The 26,726-nt window shown below is 41.3% G+C and overlaps 1 long non-coding RNA gene across 1 annotated transcript in view; it reads right to left on the reverse strand.

The window, feature by feature from the left end:
- Positions 1-1,176: 1,176 nt before the first annotated feature.
- LOC117367298 overlaps positions 1,177-26,726 on the reverse strand; it is a 128,814-nt gene continuing 103,264 nt past the window's right edge. The window contains exon 3 of the long non-coding RNA XR_004540747.1: positions 1,177-2,377. This is a non-coding gene — a long non-coding RNA (uncharacterized LOC117367298). The remainder of the gene's footprint in view (positions 2,378-26,726) is intronic.

The following is a 26,726-nucleotide window of genomic DNA, read 5'->3' on the forward strand; positions in this document are numbered from 1 at the left end:
ACTTGGTTGGGTAAGAACTTTTCAGCAGCCCCTTGTACTGCCTTTCTGTGGTTGCAGTCAAAGCTGTTTACATATTACGTATAGGTACTTATTTTGTTTCTGGGGCAATGGAAGGTTAAGTGATTTGCCAAGACTCACAAAGAGTTGCGGTGGGCATTGAACCCAATTCCTAAGGCTCTCGGGCTGCTACACTGGCCATTAGGCTACTTCCTCAATCTGTTAAGGGTGAAGACTGAAATGGTGAGGGGACAAAAGCAAGTGAGACTTCAGCGCGCCGACAATTCGGCATAAGACACCAGCGCGCCGCCTAAAAAGTGACTTTTAAAGAGCTCTGATTTCAGACTGTGCGCTGCCATTGGGGGGGATGTGGGGGGTGCAACCCCCTCTATTATAGAGAAAACTTCCTAAAAAATCAGGAAAAAGTTAAGTTTACTCTATAATGGAGGGTTCTAACCCCCCAACCCCTCCCCCCAACGGCAGCGCGAAGAGTATGAAGTAAACTGGGGGAGTTCCCCACTCACACCCCACGTCGGAGCTCTTTAAAAGTCACTTTTTAGGTGGCGCGCTGGTGTCTTTCGCCTAATTGTCGACGCTGCAATGTCAGCGCGCTGGAGTCTTGCGCGCGAATGACTATGTACCACTGAATTAGCTGTCCTACTTATTAGTTCCTAGACCAGCTTCTCTGTGAAGTAGTTATTTATAGCATCTACTAATTTTACCTCCTTAGAATTTCCTCATATGACTTTTAGGCAGTCAATATTTTGGTAATTGAAATCACCCTTTATTATTGTGTTGCTGAAAGGTCACTTGGACACACAAAGTTAGAGGCGTGAAGAAAGTACAAGAGGTTTATTTACAGCATGCCGAACCCTTGTGCAGTGAACAGCTTGCTTACAAAAGTATTAGAAATAGGAAATGCACGGACTTTTATGCCCTTTTCACTAAGCATATGCAAACTAATATATGCAAAAACGACAATTTTCATTTGTTACTTCTATAACTTTTCTACAATTATTATTGGTCCTAAGCCAGCACTTCTGATAGGTTCAGGGGTACAATTTATAGTCCTATAGGAAGCTAGTTCATTTATCTGCTTATCTAAGCCTCGCAGTTCTAAATGTTACATGTTCAGAAGGGCAGGATACATCATGGCTCAAACTCTTATTTATTTAGCTTACAATGTGGTAAGGCAGAGACATACATTTCAAGCAGATGATGTCAGTAGATTATACACTGTTTCTAGCTATGTAGGCCAGAGCAGTATTTCAAACAACAGTTAACCACTTCATGACCCTACATTGCCAGGTTTGTTAGTTTCTGTTAATATTTCATCATATGCTCATTCTGGCCTGGCAATAGGTAACATACCCTCACATCTATTTTATTACAATTCACACATGGAATTTCTATCCATACAGATTCTACAATGTATTGTACTTTCTGCAGAATTTTTTTATTTTATTTGATTCAATGCTCTCTTTAACTCCCAGTGCCACCACTCCATCCTACCATTATATCCTGATATCTGTGTTCCATTGTTTTCCTCCTTCTACAAGATTTCTGAGGTGCTGATTATATCTACCTCTTCATTCAGTGCTATAAATTCTAAATTTCCCATTTTATTTTTTTTGTGCACCCAGCATTTGTATATAGACTTATTTTGTATCTAGGGCAATGGAAAGAGACTTGCCAAGTATGAAGTCTGTATATAGACATTTCAAAGTATGTTTTCATTCATATAGCCACAAGGAAAGCATTTGGTCTTTTAATTCTGGTTTCTCTGGTTATTGCTGCCTTTATTGTAACTTCTCTGACTGGATCCTTTACTTCCGTTACTCCGAACCATATGCTCCTGAGCAGTTGCTGGCTTTTCCCCAATCCTTGTTTCTTAGTCTATTTCTTGATTGACATTTTGAAAATACTAAACAGAAAGCTTTGCTTTGCACATCTACAGTTTCAAAAATATGCAGCATACCATTCTCCACAGAACAGGCAGTGTGAACAAGAAGGCTCTTATATAGCCAAAAGATAGGTTAGAGAAGCATTGCAAGCCCCACCCGATGCTGGAAGTAATCAGAGAAAGAAAGAGAGGAGGAGGGAGAGAGAAAATACAAACCATACTTTAGACAGGGATGAATGAATTATGCAATGTCTTCTAAGTTAAAACAAAGCTTGTACTTTCACTGACAACAAGGTAGAAGGCGTTATATTCCATTGCAGTCTCACTTCATTGTTTGATTTAAAAGTTGATGGGATGATATTTGATAATCCAGTTCTAATTTTCATACAATCTCTTCCCCCAAAGCAGCTGCTGGTTGATCCAATTTATAGTTCAGGGTCCTCATTTTCTTGGAAAGACTCAAGCTTCAGAAGAATTCTATCAGGGGAGTCAAAAGTTCAGAATGTGATCTCAGTTCTCTCTTCTTTTTAGTTACAGAATTTTAAGTTGATATAATCACAAGAATAAAGCAAAGGAACCAAGCAATAAAAAGACAAACAAAACATCAAGCCTAAACAAATGATATAATCAATTTTTCACATCACATAAAATCACAAGAAAAAATTAAGGAAAGATAAAATGATATCTCTGAATTTTGCAATGTGTGAACAACATCAGTTCCTTAAATTTATAACCATGGAAATTATTGATCTGGTGAGCAACCATAAATTTCTCAAGTTGAATATGGTCTACAGATACATCCCTGGCAAAGACATCAAACATTTAAAGGGGAATTTAAGAGAAAGAAAGTAGAACCAAGAGCTAAAACTTGTGATTTCAAAAAGAGAAAAACTTTCCAATAGGCTTGCGCAGTTCTAGAAATGTCAAGAAACAGCTGCATTTAACATCACAAACAACCAAGATTTTATCCTTTCCTGAAGAAAAGGTCACTAGGAAGGTAATGAAACATTGTCCTGAGAATCCTCAAGGAACCCAGTTAAAACAAAAGGAAAGGGATTGAGATTTGTATACCACCTTTTTGTTGTTACAGTGTTCCCCCGCAAATTTGCGTTTCATGAATCGCGGATTCAGTAATTCGCGGAATGCTCCGACCACCTCTTCCTGTACTAAAGTCAGGCTACACCAATCAGGAGCTGCATGTCAAAGCAGCTCCTGATTGGTGTAGCCTGATTTTAGTAACAGGAAGAGGTGGTCGGAGCATACCGGGTATGATTTACTATGCCCCAGCTGCCCTCTCCTGCCTCTTGACATACTCAAAACTGAATTCGCGAGTTTTTTGAAATTCACGGAACGGAACCCCCGTAAATTTCAGGGGAGTACTGTATATAACCACACACAAAGCAGTTTACATATGTACAGGTACTTATTTTGTACCTGGGGCAATGGAGGACTAAATTATTTGCCCAATGTTGCAAGGAGCAGCCCTGGGATTTGATCCCACAACCTCTGGGGTGCAGAGATAATAGCTCTACTATGAGACCGCTCCTTATCTCACCAAAGATTTCTTGACCCAAAGTATCTACCCCTTCCTAGGTTTGCTACTCACGTGACATTTATTAGAAAAAAGGATCAGCATTTTAGAAAGGATATTCAACTCAAAATAAGGATGTCCAGGTTGGTACATCACTGGTAGAGCTTGTATTTTAGAACAGGATCTATAAAGCCATTTCTAAAATGCATGAAAAATGAGCATCCATATGTTGTTACCATCTGACATAAACATCCATTATACAAGTTGAAATGTCCAAACTATGAATAGAGCAAAACAAGGGACATGGAAATCATTGTAGAGGTATAGGAACATCCATGTTATAGAATGGCCACATAGATGTCCATGCAGAATAGAGGATTACCTGGGAGGGGGGGGGGGAGGTGACTTCCCTTAATCTCTCCAGTGGACTGTTGCTCAGTTGGAGCTTTCTTTAGCCCTGCCCCCCCAAAAAAAAAATTAAACCCACCCAGCCCACTCCCCTTGCAATATGTATGTATTGCATATCTTTGCTTTATAAAAATAAGGATTTGAACATCCATGCAATATGGATGTCTAAATGATGGTTTCCAGACATCCAAAACACAAATAGAGCTCCTAAAATAAAGGCCATAGTATCCTGTAGGCAATGAAACTACAGAGGAAAGATGAAGATTATATTTAAAAATTTTTAAGAAGTACTGGTATATATGCAAGTAACAAATGTGTAGTCAGAAAAGTTAAGAATCACAAGTTTCCTAGCCCTGCTGGCATTGTCCATCACCTCTAATTTTAAATGAATAGGAAGGGAATTTTTAAAAGATCAGGGAGACTCAGCCTACAGTGAAACACCACATGGTTCTAAAACAGAAAACCTCTTTTGAACCAAGGCAAAATTAGAACTGACATTAGAAAACGTAGACATAGTCCTGAATAAGGGAACAAATCTGAGTCACCGTTCCACAGAGTGACCCTCTGCAAAGAGAAAATTGCTTGCCACAAGTCCTTCAAATAAAAATTCTCTTTCCCACCATCCAATCCTGCAAATCATGTCTGAGATTTAAAAAAAAAAAACTCTTGGACAGTGGTGAAAATTAAAAAAAGAGGCAGAAACTGCTGAATATCCCACTGTAGCTCCAGCACAGAAGAGGCAGTAGCAGGAGGATTAGAAGAATTAGATGTTATCACCATTGGAGGGGGAAGGGGGTATGCTTGGATGCCACTGCAAGAGAGAAAAGAGGGTGGCTCCCTCCCACAACTATATACTTGTCTATTGGGCCTACAGTCATATTCAATGATAGTGTATCTAGGTTTTCAGAAAGCTTTTGACAATGTTCCTTAGACTTAGATTATTGCAACTTGCTTATCACAGGTCTCCCACTAAACCATCTCTTTCCCATTCAATCTGTTCAGAATTTTGTTGCCCGATTTATATTCCAGCACTATGCTCACATTAGCCCTCTCCTTAAGCCATTGCATTGGTCCCACAAAATTGTGGACACCTATTTTGTGAATCACGTCTAGCCTTTGGACGTCCACATTGTAGACACCTAAAGTTAGACGTCCTTTACAGAATTTGCCCCTACTGCCTCCTCTTGAAGTGGCAGTAATTTTAGTTTCAGTTTTAAGCAAGATATAAGACTGTTAAATAAATAATAAAGAACAAAAATGAAACCCAAATATGCGGGAGGTAAAAAAATTACAAAAGAAGCAAAGAACCTCCCAAACCCCAAGGAAAAAATAATAAATACTAAATACATAATAAATACATATCTGCAGTCATGACAGCTAGCATGATGCACTGTTCTGTATGCTAGCTGTATCACCTGATCATTCTTGCATACCACCTGGTCATACATATGCACATAGGATCTCTTAGGGAGAGGAGGAGATAGTGGTTGCTGCAGATGGGCAGACTGTATGGGCCATTTGGCCTTTATCTGCCATCATGTTTCCATGTTTGTAAAGTAAGTAGCCAATGTAGATTTTTATCAAGTTGGCTGTTTTAACACACATTAGACATTAACATGCGGTAAAACCTATACTATCTAGCCCTATTATATGAATACAGTGTTTAAGATGGAATATCTTGTTTGGATTAATCATTTCCAATATTATTATTTATTTAGTTGGTAGACATGTCTGTTTCTGAAGCATGAACCTGTAAATGTGGCAACCTCAACAATATGTCTCCTATGAAATTCTTAGAAAGGTTGGATCTGAGTTCCTTTCAAGGTAGCAGAGCTGTCAATTTTTTAGATTGACAAAATGGAGCAGGCGACAGAACAGGGATTGAGAGCTCGAGGAGAAAAGAATGTATCTAAGAAGAAATCTTGTTGTACAACTGAATTAAAGTAGAAGTGGAGAAAATTAAAAAATAACATAGTGAGGGTCCTTTAGGGATAAGCATAAGATGTTATGAAATTTATCTTAGGCAGTATAGCCATATGGTTGAAATAAAACAAATATATATTTTTTTCAGGACAGGTTTTGCAAGCTCCAAATCAATCAAAATCTCTGCGGGAGTGAAGCGGTTAAATCAAGATGGGGTAGGTAGCAATTTCCTGGAAACTAGATTCTATTAATTTTTTAAAAAGAAAAAAAATGAATATTATTAAGGTGATGTAAATGTAAGATGGGAATTTGGGAGCAGTAAGAATTTCAGGAACTGAATGTAAAGAAAATAGAGAGTATTGTTAAGAAACTACACTTTACGGTAGCCCATTTGATCTTTTTCTGGCTAGTCTAATTAAAGATGTCAGCTCTGGTTTGGTGAAGATATAGCGATGCATTATTAATTACTTACTATTGCAAGGCTGCATCCCATAGCTGTCATCTATGATTTGATCACCAAAAAATAAGTTTGACATTCACTGTACAGAGTTTGGGCTTCTTGATTCAAATATTGCTTTGATGAGATAATGTTGAACAACTTTATATTACTAGGAAGCAAAGGCCCTTATTTCAGAAGCATCTAAAGATGTAACTAGCAGTATTTGCATGTATAAATAGTCAGGGCCGCCATCAGGGCAGTACTACCAGTCCTGCATTCAGGGGCCCGGAGCTGACAGGGGGCCCGGGCTCTCCCAGGGTCCTAGGCCACAGTCTAGGGAGGGGGCGGGCCGCCCCAGGTGCACAGGAGAGAGCTGGACGTGAACCCGCAGAGTTCAATACATCTCGAGCCGCGAGGCTCGTCTTCTGTTCCTACCTGCCCTGCCGCTCACATATAGCTGATTGGAAGTATTCTCCGATGTCAGCGCTGACGTCGGAGGGAGGGCTTAAGCAAAGCCTGCCCTCCGACGTCAGCGCTGACGTCGGAGAATACTTCCGGTTGGCTATTTGTGCGCGGCAGAGCAGGCAGGAGACAAGCTCTCGGCTCGAGCTCCGTTTTGCTGAGAAAGTTGCAAAGACGGGCTGGGAGGCAAACGCGGAACACAAAAGTGGTGAGGGAGTGCGTTTTGGACACAGAAGGCATGGACTTGGGAGAGAGGAAGGGAGGGAAAGAGATGCTGAGGTGGGGGAGGGAATAGGTTTTTGGACACAGAAGGCATGGACTTGGGAGAGAGGAAGGGCGAGAAAGAGATGCTGAGGTGGGGGATGGAATGGGTTTTTGGACACAGAAGGCATGGACTTGGGAGAGAGGAAGGGCGAGAAAGAGATGCTGAGGTGGGGGATGGAATGGGTTTTTGGACACAGAAGGCATGGACTTGGGAGAGAGGAAGGGAGGGAAAGAGATGCTGAGGTGGGGGATGGAATGGGTTTTTGGACACAGAAGGCATGGACTTGGGAGAGAGGAAGGGAGGGAAAGAGATGCTGAGGTGGGGGAGGGAATAGGTTTTTGGACACAGAAGGCATGGACTTGGGAGAGAGGAAGGGAGGGAAAGAGATGCTGAGGTGGGGAGGGAATGGTTTTTTGGCACAGAAGGCATCGACTTGGGAGAGAGGAAGGGATGGAAAGAGATGGTAGTGTACACGGGGAATAGAAGAAAGGAGAATTTTTGGGAAAGAGGTACAGATAGTGGCATACCAAGGTGGGGGAGAGTGGGGGGGGGCGGTCAACCCAGCCCCGCCCCGGGTTTATGTCCCAAGGGGGTGCACAGCTGGCCACCCTCCAGTGTTCTCCCTAGGCCGGCAAACTGCGGCTCTTTAGCCACTTGAGTGCCACCGCCGCCATCGGGAACAGGCCGGCGCTGAGTTCTCCCTGCTTTTCCCTGTGGGGCCAACCAACTCTCGCCACTCGCGTCACTAGTAATCCTTGCAGGTTTGACTGTGCAGGGAATTATTTTTGTAAAATCATGTTTTGTTATGTGACTGGCATTATTTAGACTTTAATTTCTATGAATGAATAGAATGAAAATGATATAAATTACTTGCTTGTTTTTATGTGCGTGCGCTGAAGGAAAGTGGAGAGAGAGTGGGCTGAGGACGCTGAAGGGAAATGGGGAAGAGAGAGTGGGGAGAAGACGCTGATTTATAAATTGACAATTGTACAGAATATTGTTTCTTTTTTATATGCATCCATAGCTGCATGTTAATGATGTGCTCATATGCACTTATTTATCATCATAACATATACATCATCATTAACATGCAGCTGTGGATATGTAAGGACAGGCTGAGGAGGATAGATGGGAAGGAAGGAAGGTGCACATATCATACATTTTTAACATGCATGATGCAGCTATAGGCAAGCTGAGGAGGATGGGATCATATAGATGTGTATGTTCAGATATGCGCTCAGATGTGTAGTTTTTTCTGATATATTTATTAAGTTTACAGTATTTATAAAAACACATTTAATACTTGTTACAAAAAATATTGTGCAATTGTGATCTACTTCTGGCCTACAAAGGTCAAAAGAAATCCTTAACTGAGATTTTACATTCAAAAGTGAATTATAGCTACTAGCACTATTATTTATTAGTTATTTATTATGCAGATGTTTGTTAGTTTGTTATTAGTTCAGTATTAGACATATGTTAGTTTAGAATAGATAGGTATAGATTAGTTTAGTTTAGGTTAGGTTAGGGCCCTGCTGAAAGAGTCTACCTTGACGTGGTTGCAGGCTTACAAATCTTTTGGTCAAAGAGTACGGCGACAGAGAAAAGTATGTGTGTATTCGGCCCATGGAAGAAGGGGGGGAGGGGTCGGGGGGGGAGGGGTGCGTGGGGGGCCCAATAGGATTGCTCAGTAAGGGGCCCAGAAATTTCTGATGGCGGCCCTGTAAATAGTGACTTTTAGAAAGACTTTGGGGTGGATGCTCTAAATTGTGTTGTATTTTTAGGTGACGGTAGGCACCTAAGCTCAGTGAAAAACACCACTTAAACAATGTTGTTTCGCTGATTTTCAAGGCATCTGTTGGCGCCTAAAAAAAAATTGGTGTCAGAATCAATTTGTAGATGCTTTGCGGTGCCTAATACCACTGTAGGCATGGCTATCACCAGAAGTGGCATTAGGTGGCATAAAGTGCCTATGGAGGCATGATTTTGCATCAAAGGCAAGTGCTGGAAATGTAGGCCTGGAAAACTCTGGCCTACATTTCCGGTGCCTACCTTTTCTAGAGGCACAATTCTCTAACTGGCACCACAATGTGATTGACACATGATTGGTGGCCGCTTGTAAGGTGGCTGCCAACAAGAGTGCCGGTTAAACAAAGAATAGTCAAGTTTCTAGAATCCTGTAGATTACAGGACAGCAGGCAACATGGATTCACTAGAGGTAGGTCTTGTCAGAAAAATCTGATCAATTTCCTTGACTGGGTGACCAGAGAACTGGATAGAGAATGTGCGCTAGATGTGGTGTATTTAGATTTTAGCAAAGCCTTTGACAGTGTTCCACACAGACGTCTAATAAATAAACTGAGTGCCCTTGGGATGGGTCCAAAAGTGATGGGCTGGGTCAGGAACTGGTTGAGTGGAAGGCGACAGAGGGTAATGATCAATGGAGATCGCTCTGAGGAAAAGGATGTTACCATTGGTGTGCCTCAACGTTCTGTTCTTGGGCCTGTTCTTTTTTAACATTTTTGTAAATGATATTGCTGAAGGGTTGTTGGGAACGATTTGCCTTTTTGTGGATGATACCAAAATCTGCAATAGAGTAGATGCTGGATGGTGTGAATAACATGAAGAAAGACCTGGAGAAGCTTGAAGAATGGTCTGAAATTTGGTAGCTAAAATGTATTGCTAAGAAATGCAAGGTCATGCATTTGGGCTGCAAAAACCTGAGTGAACGATACAGTTTAGGGGGTGAAGAACTTATGTGCATGACAGAAGAGCAGTACTTAGGTGTGATTGTATGTGATCATCTTAAGGTGGCCAAACGAGTTGAAAAGGTGACAGTGAAAGCTAGAAGGATACTAGGTTGCATAGGGAGAGGTATGGCCAGTAGGAAAAAGGAGGTATTGATGCCTCTGTATAAGACTCTGGTGGGACCTCATTTAGAATATTGTGTACAATTCTGGAGGCCGCACCTTTAAAAAGATATAAAAAGGACGGAGTCGGTCCAGAGGAAGGCTACTAAAATGGTGTGTGGTCTTCGTGATAAGGCATATGAGGACAGACTTAAAGCTCTCAATATGTATATTTGGAGGAAAGGCGAGAGAGGGGAGATATGATAGAGTCATTTAAATACAATCAGCAAAAAATTGTTATTAGTCTAGTGGTGGGGATATCCCATGAAAATACATTTATAATAGGTGGAGAAAAAGCCTCAACTTATCAACAATATACGGACGGCAACCCAATGAGTTTTTAAGCCAGTCCTGCTCTGTATTATAGGCAAAAAACTCCACACGTTTCAAAATGTAATTTTTCAAAATGGGACCAAAGCCACCACTGTGCACAGGGAGCCAGAAAAAGAACAAAACAGTTCACTTATCTTCTGACGATGGCACAAACAGCAGCGAGTAGATCTTCCTGCTATAGCACTTCTCACGCTGACAAAAGACAAGGAACTGGATGTCACCAACAAGGCTCTTGTTTCGCCGAACAACGGCTGTGTCAGGGCAATCACATTCTCTCCTGCTCCTTCCACACATGGCTCAGAATGGCGCTGGAATTTATACTTCCGGGTCCTGGCTGAGGGCTCAATTAGAACAGATAGGACTGAAAGTATGCAATGATGCAATGAACTATTAAATACCGGAACAGTTCTTTCATTACAATATCTATGAGAATCTGTAGATGTAGATATTCCTTTTTATCAATATTTCCAGTTAAGAGACTTTCTTTTGGGAACAGAATTAAGAGATAATATGAATGGAATACTCCAACCCTTAGAGACAGTTGTAAATGAGGAGAACATAGAAAATTGCTGTTGACTTTGCATGTAGTCCTAGAGGAAAAATCAGATGAGGCCCACACAGTACCAGTGGGAAAAAAATGGGAATGTTGGCAAGGAAAGCACTTAAGAGATGAGACCTGGAAAATATTTACAAATAGGTGCATAGCTATCCACAATTACAAACTTTAAACAAATACAATATATGAGTATATGAATAGTAAGGGGCTTTTGGACCCTAATACAAAGTGCATGATTAGAGGAAGATACTCAAGAGGGCTGTTAGAGAAAATGTTGAAACAAAGGCCTGCATAAGCACCTCTGGTGTGATTTGGTCAAGATAATCCTTCTATGGGGTGGATAAATTATATAAAAAGATGGACTGGTTGAGATTATAGAGATAATTCTAAATATTATATATTGGGAGTGGATGGGGGTATGGGCATTAAAGAACTATTGTGTGAAATTGGAAAGCTGATGAAGCTCCCAAAATAGGACACTGTTTGAATATATGTAGAAAGATACAAACATATGATGAATAATCAGCAGAACTGAGAGGACATCTGACTAAATACACTCAAAGATGGGATAAGTTATCATTGGAGGAACTTGGGTTTTATCTATGGGGAAGTTTACCACTGTATTACTATAGAAAGGGGGTGGGGCGTGAAAGGGATGGGCAAGGGGTTAGCTAAAAATAAATTAAAATTGAAAGTTTAAAGCAGGGGTGCCCACACTTTTTGGGCTTCTGAGCTACTTTTAAAATGACCAAGTCAAAATGATCTACTAACAATAATTTTTTTTTAAAAACACAAAGCACACTGTACACAGAGAAAATGTTGATTATCATTTATATTCCAGGGGTTTTTCAAACAGGTCAAGGTAGATGATTCTATGCAATGTCACCTCAGTAACAACCATACAAAAATAGACAAATATACCCCCTCCTATTTTACTAAACGGCAATAGCAGTTTTTAGCACAGGGAACTGCAATGAATGCCCCATGCTGCTCTCAATGCTCATAGGCTCCCTGCACTAAAAACCGCTATTGAGGTTTAGTAAAAGGGAGCCATAGTGCAAAATATAGACAGCAGATATAAATTCTTAAAACAGACACATTTTGATCACTAAATTGAAAATAAAATCATTTTTCCTCCCTTTTTTGTCTGGTGATTTCATGAGTCTTTGGTTGCACTCTCTTCTTCTGACTGTGCATCCAATATTTATTCCCTTCTTTCAGCCTCCTGTATGCTTCCTCTCCTCCAGACCTCATTCTCTCCCCCAACTTTTTCTTTCTTTCTCCCTGCCCCCTTCTTTCTTTCTGTCTCCCTGCCTCCCTTTCTCTCTCTTTCCATGCTCCCTTTCTTTCTGACTCTCTTGTTTCCCTTCTTTCTTTGTCTCCTTGCCCCCCCTTCTTTCTACCTTCCTGCCTGCCCCCTTTCTTTCTTTCTCCCTGCCCTCCCCCAAGCCACTAGGTTTGCCGCCACTCCCCAATGTCAATTCTGACATCAGAGAGGAGTTCAGGGCCAGCCAGGCAGCGATTAGCAGGCTCAGAAATTCCTCTCCGACGTCAGAATTGACATTGGGGAGCGAAATGCTGGTCAATCCGATGCCTCTGCAGGGAGGGTGGTGGGGAATGTCGGGAGAGGAAGGCTGATGGGCCGGTAGATCGGGATGACAGCATGAGTCTATCACGGAGCCTGGGTTGGGCTCCGTGATCGACTCGCGTTGCCTTCCCGATCAATCATGATCGACGTATTAGCTCACCCCTGGTTTAAAGCTTGTTAAGAAGTGTCTGTTTTTTATGATACCTGGGTATTTGTTGGTGGGAGAGAGAGACATTGTTTTCATGTTCGATTGTATTGTTACATTATGAGTCTTTATCTTATAAAGATTAGAAATATATATATATATATATTTTTCATGCCATTAGTGATTGAAATGCAAAGTGAGTAATCTGCTTGGCATATTGTCCTCCTGGGCTTTTGATTGCAGGTCTTTCTGCTTTAATTAAATCATTTTCTTCCCTTTCGTTTATTCTAGAGAAAATATGCCTTTTAGGTGATTTGAATGTACAGATTTAATACCAAGAGTATATATATTGCAGGGTAGATTTTAGATTTAATTTTCCTTGGTAAACAAGCAGTGAGTAATGTGAGAATCATTTTTTATTTATCCTGTTCTTTAGTCAGACCATTATTGTTTGCGTTTTATTTCAGAAGATGTAATAGATAGTCGGACCTTACGCTCCCCTATTTAGTCAGGAAAAGTGGAGTCACATACATGCACAGAAAAGAAAATTGAATCCCTCAACTAAATAATATTGCAGACTTGGGTGTAGAAGAAACAACTAATATTTAAAGTGACTCTGACAAAGACCCTTGACAAAGTTGCTCCAGTTAGGGGATACATGTTAATTGAGAGTGTTTGGTGATGGTGTGCTATAATTCTGCCTTAAGATAGTTTAAATTTGATTTAAGAAGAGCTGAAAGAGCATGGAGCAAATCTCCCTCTACACAGTAATGCGCTCTGGAGGTCATTACCGGTAGTTCTCAAATCTGTTCTGAGGGACCACCAGCCAGTAAGGCTTTTAGGATATGCCTAATGAATATATATATATATGAGAGATTTGCATATAATAGAGATGACAGGCATGTAAATTTGTTTCATGCATTCTATGCTTAACAACAACTTGGACTCAGAGGTATGCCCTGATGCTTGGAAAAGGATGATCATCTGTCCAATCCTAAAGAAACAAAGCTTAGATTCCTATACAATTTCAAATTTTCATCTCATTTCAAACCTTTCATTCATATTGAAACGGGTAGTAAAAGAGGTCTTTAAACAAGGGTTTTTGACAAGGCTACTATACTGAGACGATCATGGCCAGTCTCTTTGAATGGATGGAGCATGCCACTGAGTTGGCCACTGACTCATGGCAGCATGCACAGTGAAGAATCCACGCTATGATGTTTCATGGCAGAGTACAGGAGTCTTTGCCACTGTCTTCTCCTGTGCAGGGTGTGGCTCTACTATGTTGCTGCTGCCCAATATAGGGCCCCTCAGCCTACAGCACCTGGTATTCCCAGGTGGTCTCCCATTCAGGTACTAGCCAGACAGTGTCACAGTAAGGAGGGGTGGGGATGGGGCAGACCACACGGTGTGCCGTCTGGATGGGGGTGCCGACATCTTTTCACCCCACCACGCCATGCTCGCGCCATCTCTTTCCCCCCCCCCAACCTGTACATCTGTAGATCTTCGCCAGTGAGAGCAACTTCTCCTTCTTGTTTCTCACGCCAGCCTGGTTCCCCTCTGAATCACTTCCAGATCATGGGGCCAAGAAGTGACATCAGAGGGAAACACAACGCTGGTGCGAGCAGCATGCTGGAGAAAGCCACTCAAGCTGGTGAAGATTTACAGAGGTACGTGGGGGGAAGAGAGAGCGCAAGTGTGGAGTGGGGGGAGGGTTGCGGAAGGATCAGGGGGGAGTGGAGGGCATACCCTCACTATGCCACTGTAGCCAGGCCCAACTCTGCTTAGCTTCTGATAGTAAGAGCAGGCCTTCTCAGGTTGGTCAGGCTGTAGGCAGCCAGTCTCTTTAAGGAACTTCTTTTCTCCTTAGGCAGGGCACATCTTGCTCTTTTGATCTCATTAAACTTAACGGCAACATTTGATTTAACATATCACTCATTGCTTCTTCAATGTGAGGAGAGTGTGGTATAGTGGTTAGAGCTACTGCCTCAGCACCCTGAGGCGGTGGGCTCAAACCCCATGACGCTCCTTGTGACCCTGGACAAGTCACTTAATCCTCCACTACTCCAGGTATATTAGATAGATTTTGAGCCCACCAGGACAGATCGGGAAAATGCTTGAAGTACTTATATGTAACCAATATTAAATGTTTATATTAACTTGTCTTTGAGCTATAGACCATAATGTCCACCGGGTGCTGTCCTAGATTCCAACTGCTGAAGTTGTCGTCCAAGCTCACTCCAGCCTATCCAACCATCCTGTTATTTGCAGGCTACCTACCGCGAAGTCTGGCCAGTAACGTCCTCATGTTTCGAGTTATTGTAGTTCCCACTGATGCCCCCCCCAGCCCATCCTACATCAAATCACCGTTTATGGGACACAGACCATGCAAGTCTGCCCAGTGCCAGCCTTAATTCTTTAATTTATACCATTCATTTTCTAATTAGAGATCCTCTATGTTTGTCCCACGCCTTTTTGAATTCCATCACCATTTTCTTCTCCACTATGAATGCGGTTGCAAAACTACCAAAAAGGTGGTATACAAATCCCAGTCCCTTTCAATGCGTATACAATATTCATATCACTGCCACAACACTTGCCATTCCTGACCAACAGATCCTTCACAGTGGCCAATGCATTATCTAACTCCCACAGCTATTCTTTTCTTTCCTGCAGGGCCTCAGGGCTCAGTCCTTGCGCCTTTATTATCCGATATCTTCTTGAGCCCTCTCGCTTTACTACTTCAGGAGCTGGGAGTCTCAGTGTACTTCTGTGTGGATGATGCACTATAGTTATCATGGCTTAATAAGGGAATATCTACTTCAAAACTACAATGGTTAAGAACCTCTTTGAATGTATCACACAACTAGAAAATTATAGGTTCCACATGCAATTGACTTTAATTTTTTCAAAGGGAAAGACCTCAGAAGCCTGCACCATACACAGAATAATCAATTCCAGCAATGGTATCTTCAGCAGGACAGGTTCTCTATCATAGGTCATAAAACCCTTCACTCATAACCGATTTGCACAAAATATTCAATGGTGTATTAAGCACCTCCACAATATAATCGGTGAAAATTGAAAATATAATGCACTTATCTGTTTCTTTTTTTTTTTTATGCACTTATCTGTGCATAAAAAATCCCCCGACGAAGCCAATAATCTGGCGAAACGGGTCCCGTCGGGCTCTTATCGTTAAAACAGATAAGTGCATTATATTTTCAATTTTCACCGATTATATTGTGGAGGTGCTTAATACACCATTGAATATTTTGTGCAAATCGGTTATGAGTGAAGGGTTTTATGACCTATGATAGAGAACCTGTCCTGCTGAAGATACCATTGCTGGAATTGATTATTCTGTGTATGGTGCAGGCTTCTGAGGTCTTTCCCTTTGAAAAAATTAAAGTCAATTGCATGTGGAACCTATAATTTTCTAGTTGTTTAATAAGGGAATATGCCATGTGGCAACTACAAATTTTATGTAGCGCTAATGAGGGAAGAATCAAAAGAGCCATTTGCACAGTTAACATATCAGCACCTACCACTTCCTATTTAGGAGGCAATAAATGCTTCATTGTTAACTGTGTATTAGCCAGGTCTTGTGTCTCATACAATGCTAGCTGGCTATTTTCTTCATATTCACTCTCCACCCGTGCCATGCCTCTGACACAAAAAGCATTTAAAACACCATTTACCACACAGTAACTGTTAAATGTATTGCAAAGCCCATTAACAAGGCTCATCATTAGCAGTTAACTTGCAGTCTACCACAAGTTAGGTGCTTAACGTGGCTTAGTAATACGGCTTCAACGTTCAATACCACCTACAGACCTATCCAAAACCAGTTTATTATTTAATAAGAAAACCAATTGAGATGAATAAAAGAAAATGCATTTGAAAGTCCCCTAACAGGAGGGTTTGTTGAGAAATTGGAGAGAGGGAAGCTCTTTAGTCACAATGAGTTTTAAAACTCTCTCTCTCTCTCTCTTTGTAGTGTATTAAGAAAATAAGAGGTTTACTTTCTATCATTTGTCTTGGCAATAACACTGCAGGAGAAATGTATCAATTTGATAAATGTTACATCACTGAGCTAAGAAGGGGGAGGTAGACAGCACCTTATGTTAATTATTCACTGAAGTAAATACAAGCAAACTGAAAGTGGCATAGATACACATTTATGGGGAAATTATCCATTAAATGTAAAAAAGTGATGTGATATAAAGAAAGCACACACAGAGAAGAATAAAAGAAGAAGCAGATTAAGTAGTCAGATAATCTCCTCACCAGGAGTCTAGAAGAGTGACCTGACCATGGCCTATCAAGTCAAAGCTGGAATCTGGAATTCTCTGATAGTCAGGAAGATTTTGCTTAGTGAGGTGCGAGGTTGGAGAAACCCTCGATCTGCAATCACATACTCTAAAGAGCTTGGAGTTAGAAACATGATGGCAAATAAAGGCCAAATGGCTCATCTAATCTGCCCATCCACAGTAACCGTTATCTCTTCCACTCTCTAAAAGATCCCACATGCCTATCACAGGCTTTCTTGAAATCAGAAACAGTCTCTGTCTCTACTAGTGCTGCCTGATTTCTGATTCAAATCGATTCACCGATTCACTTCAGGTGAATCGATTCAAATCGATTTGTATTTTTTTAAAAATGGGCTTCGCCGATTTGGGACCCATCCCTCCTCCCTGTGCCTTTAGGTCTCCTAAAGTAGGAGCAGTAGTGCTGCCTCTTGCTGGCCATCCATTGCTGCTGCCGCTCCTGCTTTAAGGGGTGAGGGAGAGGGTCAGTCGTGAAGTGCTTCAATGCTTAGGCACTCTTTGCAGCATCATACGGTTTCCCCCCTGGCCTCCCGCTCATACCTTCTGATAATGGTAATTACGGCAGCCTGCAGAGAGGATCGCAGGTGATGTAGCGATCCTTGCAGGCTGCCATCATCCTAATCAGCACGTTCTCTCTGCCACGATCCTGCCCCTGACATAAGAGGAGGGGCGGGACCACGGCAATTGAACCATTTTGTTTATAGCCTTGTTCACAGAGGTAATTTTTGTGGTTTTCCTGGGGGGGGGGGGGCAAGATAGTAAACTAACCTGTTTCTCACCCAGGTGAAATCACCAGACACCAGAAGCTGAAGCGATCAATGGAGTCTGTCCTAGGAGGATTCCAGCCAGATTGGGCACCAGATTCAGGAATGCCCACAATGGGGCATTACACATATTTTCATTCTTATAGTGAACAATCAATTTACAGGGGAACATCCCTAGTGCTATTTTAAGATCATGTACAGATGCTGAATACTCTTCAAATTGTTGTATATTGATATTTATTACTAGTCAATATTCAGTTGCTGGCAGTCAGAGGTGTTTTTTTTTTAAATGCTGACTGCTGTGGGCCAAATTATACACCAATATTCAATGCTGAGCCATGACAGGGCACCAGCATTGAAAATCCAGTTAAGACCATCCAAGCTACAGTATTTTAACCAGGATTATGTGGGTCCTGGTCTATATCAGCTGGGACTCACATAAGAGCATTAGACATGTTTCCTACCCCCTCCTTATCCCTTTTGCCCCCTGCCAAATGCATTGAAACCCTTTCCTCCTGACCCCCCTGAATATAAGGCTGCTGCTATAGAGTGTAACAGCCATTATAGAAACATAGAAACATGATGGCAGATAAAGGCCAAAAGGCCCATCTAGTCTGCCCATCCGCAGTAACCATTATCTCTTTCTCTCTCTGAGAGATTCCCACGTGCCTATCCCTGGCCCATCTGAATTCAGACACAGTCTCTGTCTCCACCACCTCTTCTGGGAGACTGTTCCATGCATCTACCACCCTTTCTGTAAAAAAGTATTTCCTTAGATTACTCTGGAGCCTATCACCTCTTAACTTCATCCTATGCCCTCTCATTGCAGTGTTTCCTTTCAAATGAAAGAGACTCGACTCATGCGCTTTTACATTACGTAGGTATTTAAACATCTCTATCATATCTCCCCTCTCCTGCCTTTCCTCCAAAGCCTGTCCTCATGCGCCTTATGATGAAGACCAAATACCATTTTAGTAGCCTTCCTCTGGACTGACTCCATCCTTTTTATATCTTTTTGAAGGTGTGGCCTCCAGAATTCTACACAATATTCTAAATGAGGTCTTACCAAAGACTTATACAGGAGCATCAATACCTCCTTTTTCCTACTGGTCATACCTCTCCCTATGTAACCTTGCATCCTTCTAGCTTTTGCCCTCACCTTTTCAACCTGTTTGGCCACTTTGAGATCATCACATACAATCACACCCAAGTTCTACTCCTTTTCCTTGCACAAAGATTCTTCACCCCCTAAACTGTATAGTTCCCTCAGGTTTTTACAGCCCAAATGAATGACCTTACATTTCTTAGCATTAAATTTGAGCTGCCAAATTTCAGACCATTCTTCAAGCTTTGCCAGGTCTTTCTTCATGCTATTCACACCATCCAGCATGTCTACTCTATTGCAGATTTTGGTATCATCCGCAAAGAGGCACATCTTACCCAACAACAGCAGTAGTTAGCAGTGAGTGGTCTTTGTTTCTTTCCTTGGAACTCTATAAAGGCAGGGGAGGGGAGCATGGGGATAGAGAGATGGTGGGGTTCTGTTTGGGGTTTCAGTGTCATTTGCAGATGAAATGCAACAATTTGAAAGCATTTCAGGGCATCTTTGATCTGATTACTAAAAACTGAGAAAATTATCTACTATGAATTGAGCCATAAGATAATGTGTTTTCCCCTTTAAGTAAAAAAATTACATAAGATCATAAGAATTGACGCTGCTGGGTCAGACCAGTGATCCATCTTGCCTAGCAGTGTTCTTTTTTTAAAAATTATCTTTATTAGCAATTGCAAAGGGAACATACAACCAGGAGCAGAACAAGCTCTAAATGAGTCCAGCCTCACCTGCGTACGTTCCAGTTTAGCAGGTACTTGTCCAACTTTGTCTTGAATTCCTGGAGGGTGTTTTCCCCTATAACAGACTCCGGAAGAGCGTTCCAGTTTTCTACCACTCTCTGGGTGAAGAAGAACTTCCTTATGTTTGTACGGAATCTATCCCCTTTCAACTTTAGAGAATGCCCTCTCGTTCTCTTAACCTTGGAGAGAGTGAACAACCTGTCCTTATCTACTAAGCCTATCCCCTTTTGTAACTTGAATGTTTCGATCATTTCCCCTCTCAGTCTCCTTTTTTCAAGGGAGAAGAGGCCAAGTTTCTCCAATCTCTCACTGTACGGCAACTCCTCCAGCCCTTTAACCATTTTAGTCGCTCTTCTCTAGACCCTTTCGAGTAGTACCGTGTCCTTCTTCATGTACGACGACCAGTGCTGGATGCAGTACTCCAGGTGAGGGTGCACCTTCTCCGATCTGTTCGGGATCCCTTTCTTTGTCATTCCTAGCATTCTGTTCACCCTTTTCACCACCACCGCACATTGCGTGGACGGCTTAATCAACTTGTCAATCAGAGCTCCCAAGTCTCTTTCCTGAGAGGTCTCTCCAAGTACCGCCCCGGAAATCCTGTATTGGTGCATGAGATTTTTGTTACTGACATGCATCATCTTACACTTATCCACTTTGAACCTCATTTGCCATGTCGATGCCAATTTCTCAAGCTTGATTATGTCACGTTGCACATCTTCGCAATCCCCCTGTGTCTTCACTACACTGAATAACTTTGTATCGTCCACAAATTTAATCACCTCACTCATCGTACCAATGTCCAGATCATTTATAAAGATGTTGAAGAGCACGGGTCCAAGAACCGAGCCCTGCGGCACCCCACTGGTGACGCTCTTCCAGTCCGAGTATTGTCCATTTACCCACACTCTCTGTTTCCTATGCTCCAGCCAGTTTTTAATCCACGTGAGTATTTCAGCCTCGATTGCAATTTTCTGAAGTAGTCATTCATGTGGAACCTTGTCAAACGCCTTCTGAAAATCCAGATATACAATGTCGACTGGGTCGCCCTTATCAATCTGCTTGTTTACTCCCTTAAAGAAGTGCAACAAGTTCTTCAAACATGATCTGCCTTTCTTAAACCGTGCTGACTGGTCCTCATCATCCCGTGTCCATCAAGGTGATCAATGATGGGGTCCTTTATCAGCACCTCTACCATCTTTTTCGGTACCGAGATCAGACTCACCGGTCTGTAGTTTCCCGGATCTCCCATCGAACCTTTCTTGAAGATCGACGTAACATTTGCCACCTTCCAGTCTTCCAGAATCTTTCCTAATTTGATTGACAGATTGGCTATTAGTTGAAGCAGTTCAGCTATAGTCCCTTTCAGTTTCTTGATGACCCTCGGATGGATGCCATCTGGTCCCAAGGCTCTTAAGCCTATCAATCTGCCTGTATACTTCTTCTAGACTGACCATGAACCCTGCCAGTTTCCCATCTTCATTTCCAGCATATAACCTGAGGGGTTCCAGTATGCTTTGTATATCATCTTCGGTAAATACAAACGCAAAAAATGTGTTCAGTTTGTTGGCGATTGCTTTGTCCTCCTTTAGCACTCCCTTTATTCCATGGTCATCCAATGGTCCTACCACTTCCTTTGCAGGTCATTTCCCCTTAATATATTGAAAGAATGGCTTGAAGTTTTTTGCCTCCTTGGCTATTTTTTCCTCGTAGTCTCTTTTTGCCCCTTGTACCACCTTATGGCACTTGCATTGATGTTGTTTGTGCTTATTCCAGTTTTTGTCCACTCTTGACCTTTTCCATTCCTTAAACAAAATTTTCTTGTCTCTGATCGCTTCCTCTGAAATTTATTGCCAGAGTATATGAAGAAATCAGTTAGCTTAGTGGGGTTTAAAAAAGATTTAGATAAATTTCCTAAAAGAGAAATTCATAGACCATTATTGAGATGGCTTGTGGAAATCCACTGCTTATTCCTAGGATAAGCAACCTAAAATCTGTTTTACTACTTGGGATCTAGCTAGGCATTTGGGACCTGGGTTGGCCACTGGAAACCAGGATACTGTGCTTGATGGACCTTCGGTCTGTCCCAGTATGGCAATTCATATGTTCTTATGTTGATAATCAATATGCATGATAGAAATTTGTATTCATACTACTTACTTTATAGGCAAATCTTGCTCATGCATATTCATTTGGTATAGCTTAAAAACCCAATTGGCCAGGGGTTCCCCAAGACAGGTTTAAGAACCACCGATCTAAACCTTTCTTTTAACCTTGCTAAGCCAACTGCTTTTACCACATTCTCTGGGAATGAACTTCAAAGTTTAAGTACAGTTTTAGTGAAGCACTATTTCCTCAGTTTTGTTTTAATTTTACTATTTAGAAACTTCATTGTATGCTCCCTGATCCTTGTATTTTGTGAGAAAGAGTAAACAAATGATTCATTTCTCTACCCATTCCACTCAACTCAGAATTGTATAGATCTCTATAATGTCTCCCCTCAGCCATCTCTTCTCTAACCTGAAGAGTCCTAGCCTCTTTAGCCTTTCCTTATAAGAAATTCATTGCATTTCCTTTATCACTTCATCACCCTTCTTGGTACTTTTTCTAATTCTTGTCCATTGTGGATCCTTGTCCAAAATGACCTCTGTGATCTCTTGTGCAGCCTCACACTACAAGTGAGCACTGTGAGACTACCACTAGAGTTGTTGCAGCCATTTTGGACAAGGAGCCATGACAAACTGGGTTCAACTGGGTATCAGTTTTGCTCTTTAGAGCCCCACTGGATCACCAGGATGGTCGGACTAAAGTGGTGGGAGTGGATGGTAGTAAGCAGGAGTCCCCGTCAGCAATCCTAGTCCCTATTGTGAGTATGAGGGAGGGGGACTAGGAATTACGGGGAATGGAGCGGGCACTAGGATGCCACAATCCAGTTCTAATTGGCTAGGTTTTATCTGGCCCTTCATGTCTGGATATTTGATGGCAGTACCGAGACATGGCCTAGCATTTAATATCTGGGAATAAAGCTGGGGGTGGAGAATAAAAAGCTTACCACTGCTGGCTGAATATTGGGCACTTGGATATTTTAACAGGTGACATAATATTCTTCTTGTCTTTTTACATTAAATAACAGGATCATCATTTGTCCAGAGAACATCTTTAAGTTTGAAATAATTCGTAAAATGAAATTATTTCTGCTTTTATAAAGCACATCCAAAGTGGTTCTCTTAGGAATATTTTCCTTTAAGGCCTTAAAATAAAAATGCAGATATACTGTCAGGAGACATCATGGAATCCTTTCCCTTTCTTCTACCATCACCTGTCATCTTTCGGTGGTCAGAGCATTTTTCCTTTTGTATCTTGACTAGGTCCCTGGGCTACATTTTTCACAACTCACAAGGGGTAAAGGTATCATCTTAGGGAAGCTAAAATGTCTCAGATTATTACCTACATATTCCAGGGATTCAAGTCCTGTTTTACTAAGTTACGCTAACCGAGTAGCGTGCGCTAATTGATTTATCACATGCTAAATGCTAATGCGTGCATGTTAGTCTATGGATGCGTTAGCCTTTAGCGTGCGCTAATTCAATTAACGCGCGCTAATCAGTTAGCACACCTTAGTAAAACAGGTGTCAGTGTTATTTCTGAGTGAAATAGGTTGGTCTTACTCTTCAAGGTAATATGTAGAAATAAAATAAAAACATAAAGGAAAAAAATAATACCTTTTTTATTGGACAAACTTAATGTAGTTTATGTTTTACTTTTGAAGGTAACCCCTCCTTCCTCAGATCAGAAATAAGCAAATGTTGGCAAAATCAGTATATGTATAAGGGAAGTATGAAAGCATTTCAGTGGTAGTTGGAGGCAAAGAAGTGAGCAACCTCTGTAGTTTGCAAGAAGGAAATGTGAATTCCCAAAATTCCCACTTGTTCTTCCAGGCTCCCCACTATTACTTCTCGTATGGTTCACAAATTTCATCACAGATTATTTTGAAAATTTAGGGCTCCTTTTACTAAGCAGTTTAAGAGCATTTTACCATGGGCCGGTGAAGTAAATGCTCTGATGATCCTTGAATTTCTATGAGTGTCACAGCATTTACCTCACCGTCTCATGGTAAAAAGCTCCTACACTGCTTAGTAAAACCCAGCATTATTTATTTAAATAAACACATTCTTTACATCCTAACAGTTGCCTCAAAGCATTCTCTAGGGACATCTTCTGGAAGGCAACCACAGTTTGCTGCCCCAATCAAAAGAACCAAGGCTGGCAAAGGAACATAGGAATCTGTGCTTAGAGTTGCACAGAGAAGCAAGTGCCTTTGTATTGAAATTTTATTTTCTAATTTTTACTTGGCATTGTTTTTATTTTTTATTATAATATTATTGTAAACCGTTTCATTATTCATTGATAGACGGTATATCAAGTGAGAAATAAACTTGGAAATTCCTTTGATATGCACCAGGAGTTGCATGCTACAGGAACAGTTACATAGAAAGATAGAAACATGACGTCAGATAAAGGCCAAATGGCCCATCTAGTCTGCCTATCCACAGTAACCATTATCTCTTTCTCTCTCTGAGAGATCCCACATGCCTATCCCAGGCCCTCTTGAATTCAGGCCCTCTCTGTTTCCATCACCTCTTCTGGGAGACTGTTCCACGCATCTACCACCCTTTCTGTAAAAAAGTATTTCCTTAGATTACTCCGGAGCCTATCACCTCTTAACTTCATCCTATGCCCTCTCATTGCAGAGTTTCCTTTCAAATGAAAGAGACTCAACTCATGCACATTTATATTACGTAGGTATTTAAATGACTCTCAAAAATACTAATAATAATAACAAAATATAAATTCAAAAATGATAAAGAAATGTTATTAGCCAAGTGGTGGGAGTGCCTCCTGAAAAATAAAGTTGAGGCTTTTTCTCCACTTAAGTTAAATGATTTTTCAGGGGGCACCCCCACCACTTGGCTAATAATATTTCTTTATCATTTTTGAATTTAAATGAATCTTATCATATCTCCCCTCTCCCGCCTTTCCTCCAAAGTATACAGATTGAGATCTTTAAGTCTGTCCCCATATGCCTTATCATGAAGACCACACACTATTTTAGTAGCCTTCCTCTGGACCGACTCTATCCTTTTTATATCTTTTTGAAGGTATGGCCTCCAGAATTGTACACAATATTCTAAATGAAGGCTAAATACATCACATCTAGCGCACATCCTCTATCTAATTTTCTGGTCACTCATTCAAAGAAATTGATCAGATTTGTCCAACAAGACTTACCTCTAGTGAATCCATGTTGACCTCCGGTCCTGCAATCCACAGGATTCCAGAAACTTGACCATTCTCTGTTTTAAAAGTGTTTCCATTAATTTGCTTACCACAGAAGTCAGACTTACCGGCCTATAATTTCCTACTTGTTCCTTACTTCCACTTTTGTGGAGAGGGACCACATCCGCCCTTCTCCAGTCCTTCAGTACCATTCCCGACTTTAGAGACTCATTGAATAGTAAAATATGATTGTGTCCAGTTGATGGGGGCTTTGTCCCAGCAGGCTACAGGAAAATCCAGCTTAGTTAGGAGTGGCAAGGAAGGGCTGATTGTGCCAGTTAGCAGAACTTTGGCCCAGTGAGCTACAAGAAGACTTGGTAAAGTTACACAGTGGTAAGCAGAGGATGGAGAACCACAAGAAAGAAACAAAAGTTGCCGATAGCTACATCTGCTCTTTTCTGTCATGTCTAAACTTAGAGCAATTTGGTTAGAAAAGTTACTCATGTAAGTTCTTGTGCATGTACTGATGAAATATTACAAAGACAGACTTATCATAAAGCTCATATGGCATTCTGACAGTACTTTATTGTAAATAATAGATAAAAAGGAATTATCAGGCTCATGAATAATAAGATAAATCTTTTTAAGAGATGGTTTGATTATAATTTCTGGATGTAACTCTTTTTTTTCTTCAAGTTTTAAATTTGAATGATTCAAGTTCACAGTCATTAGTCATCTCCTCTGGGACCATGGTTATCAATAAGAAGACACTGGGATGAACTGAAACTGCTGTAGTTAATTCTAGCAGAAATAAACCGCATCCCCAGCTGAAAGTGACACAAGTGCTGCAGTTTACCATTTACCACAAATAAAAATATACCTCATTTTGTGGACAGTGGTGTGTTGTTTTTTGTTTTTTTTTTTTTATGCTGGCTAACGTGGGATTTTTTTTTTCTATGCCTAGATATTCAGCATTGGGTTATGTCCAGATATTGACTATAAACCAATCACCAGGGCTTATCCAGATACCAGTGTGATTCAGACTGATACCCAGATAACTACCTAGACAAACTTAGGACCGTCTGGGCTAAACTGCCCCCAAGCCCTGCTCCTGGTACACTGGAGGGACTAATTTTATCAGAGAGTTACCATGTTAGATCCACCATAGCTCTGCTTCCAGACTGCCCTTGCACTAGCCAGGTGGCATTCTAGAGCAGTCAGTGGTAATTTTTAACAGCATTATCCAGATTCAATATTATAGATTATTCCACTGCAATGGAAACTTAAATAATAGAAACATGTAAAAAATGAAGGCAGGTAAAAACCATATAGCCTATCAAGTCTAACCATGCTTCATAAGAACAGTCATACTCTGACAGCCCAATGGTCCATCTAGCGCAATTTATTCTTTCCAACTGTGACTAATCCAGGTCACAGTACCTGGCAGAATCCAAACAGTAGCAACATTCCTTGCTACCAATCCAGGAGAGGCAGTGGCTTCTTCCATGTCTGTCTCAAAAGAATATTATGAACTTTTCCTCCAGGAACTTGTCCAAACCTTTCTTAAACCTAGCTACACTAACTGCTGTAACCACATCCTCTGACAACAAGTTAAAGAGCTTAACTATTCTTTGAGAAAAAATAAATATTTTTTACCTATTTGTTTAAAAAGTATTTCCTTGTAATCTCATTGTTTATTGTATGTTTTGAAAGGGTGAAAATTGATTCACTCTTTCCCATTCTGCACTACTCAGGATTTTTTAGACCTCTATCACATATCCCTCAGTCATTTCTTTTCCAAGCTGAAGATCCTGAGGCACCTCAGCCAATCAGGGCCTTCAGCCTCTCCCCGTGCATCAAATGATGTGCTGGGGGTGGGGCCTAAGGCCGCTATTGCGTAGCAGCAGCCCGGGAAGCAGGAGCAGGAAGACTTTACTCCTGCTCCCAAAATCAGCGTAGGAGCAGGAGGGTCCAGGCACCCCTCCTGCTCCCAAAGATGGCGATTCTTGTCGGAAGGAGCAGGAGAGACCGGATACCCATCCTG

This window comes from Geotrypetes seraphini, chromosome 1, assembly GCF_902459505.1.
Source record: "Geotrypetes seraphini chromosome 1, aGeoSer1.1, whole genome shotgun sequence".
NCBI classification, from domain to species: Eukaryota; Metazoa; Chordata; class Amphibia; order Gymnophiona; family Dermophiidae; genus Geotrypetes; species Geotrypetes seraphini.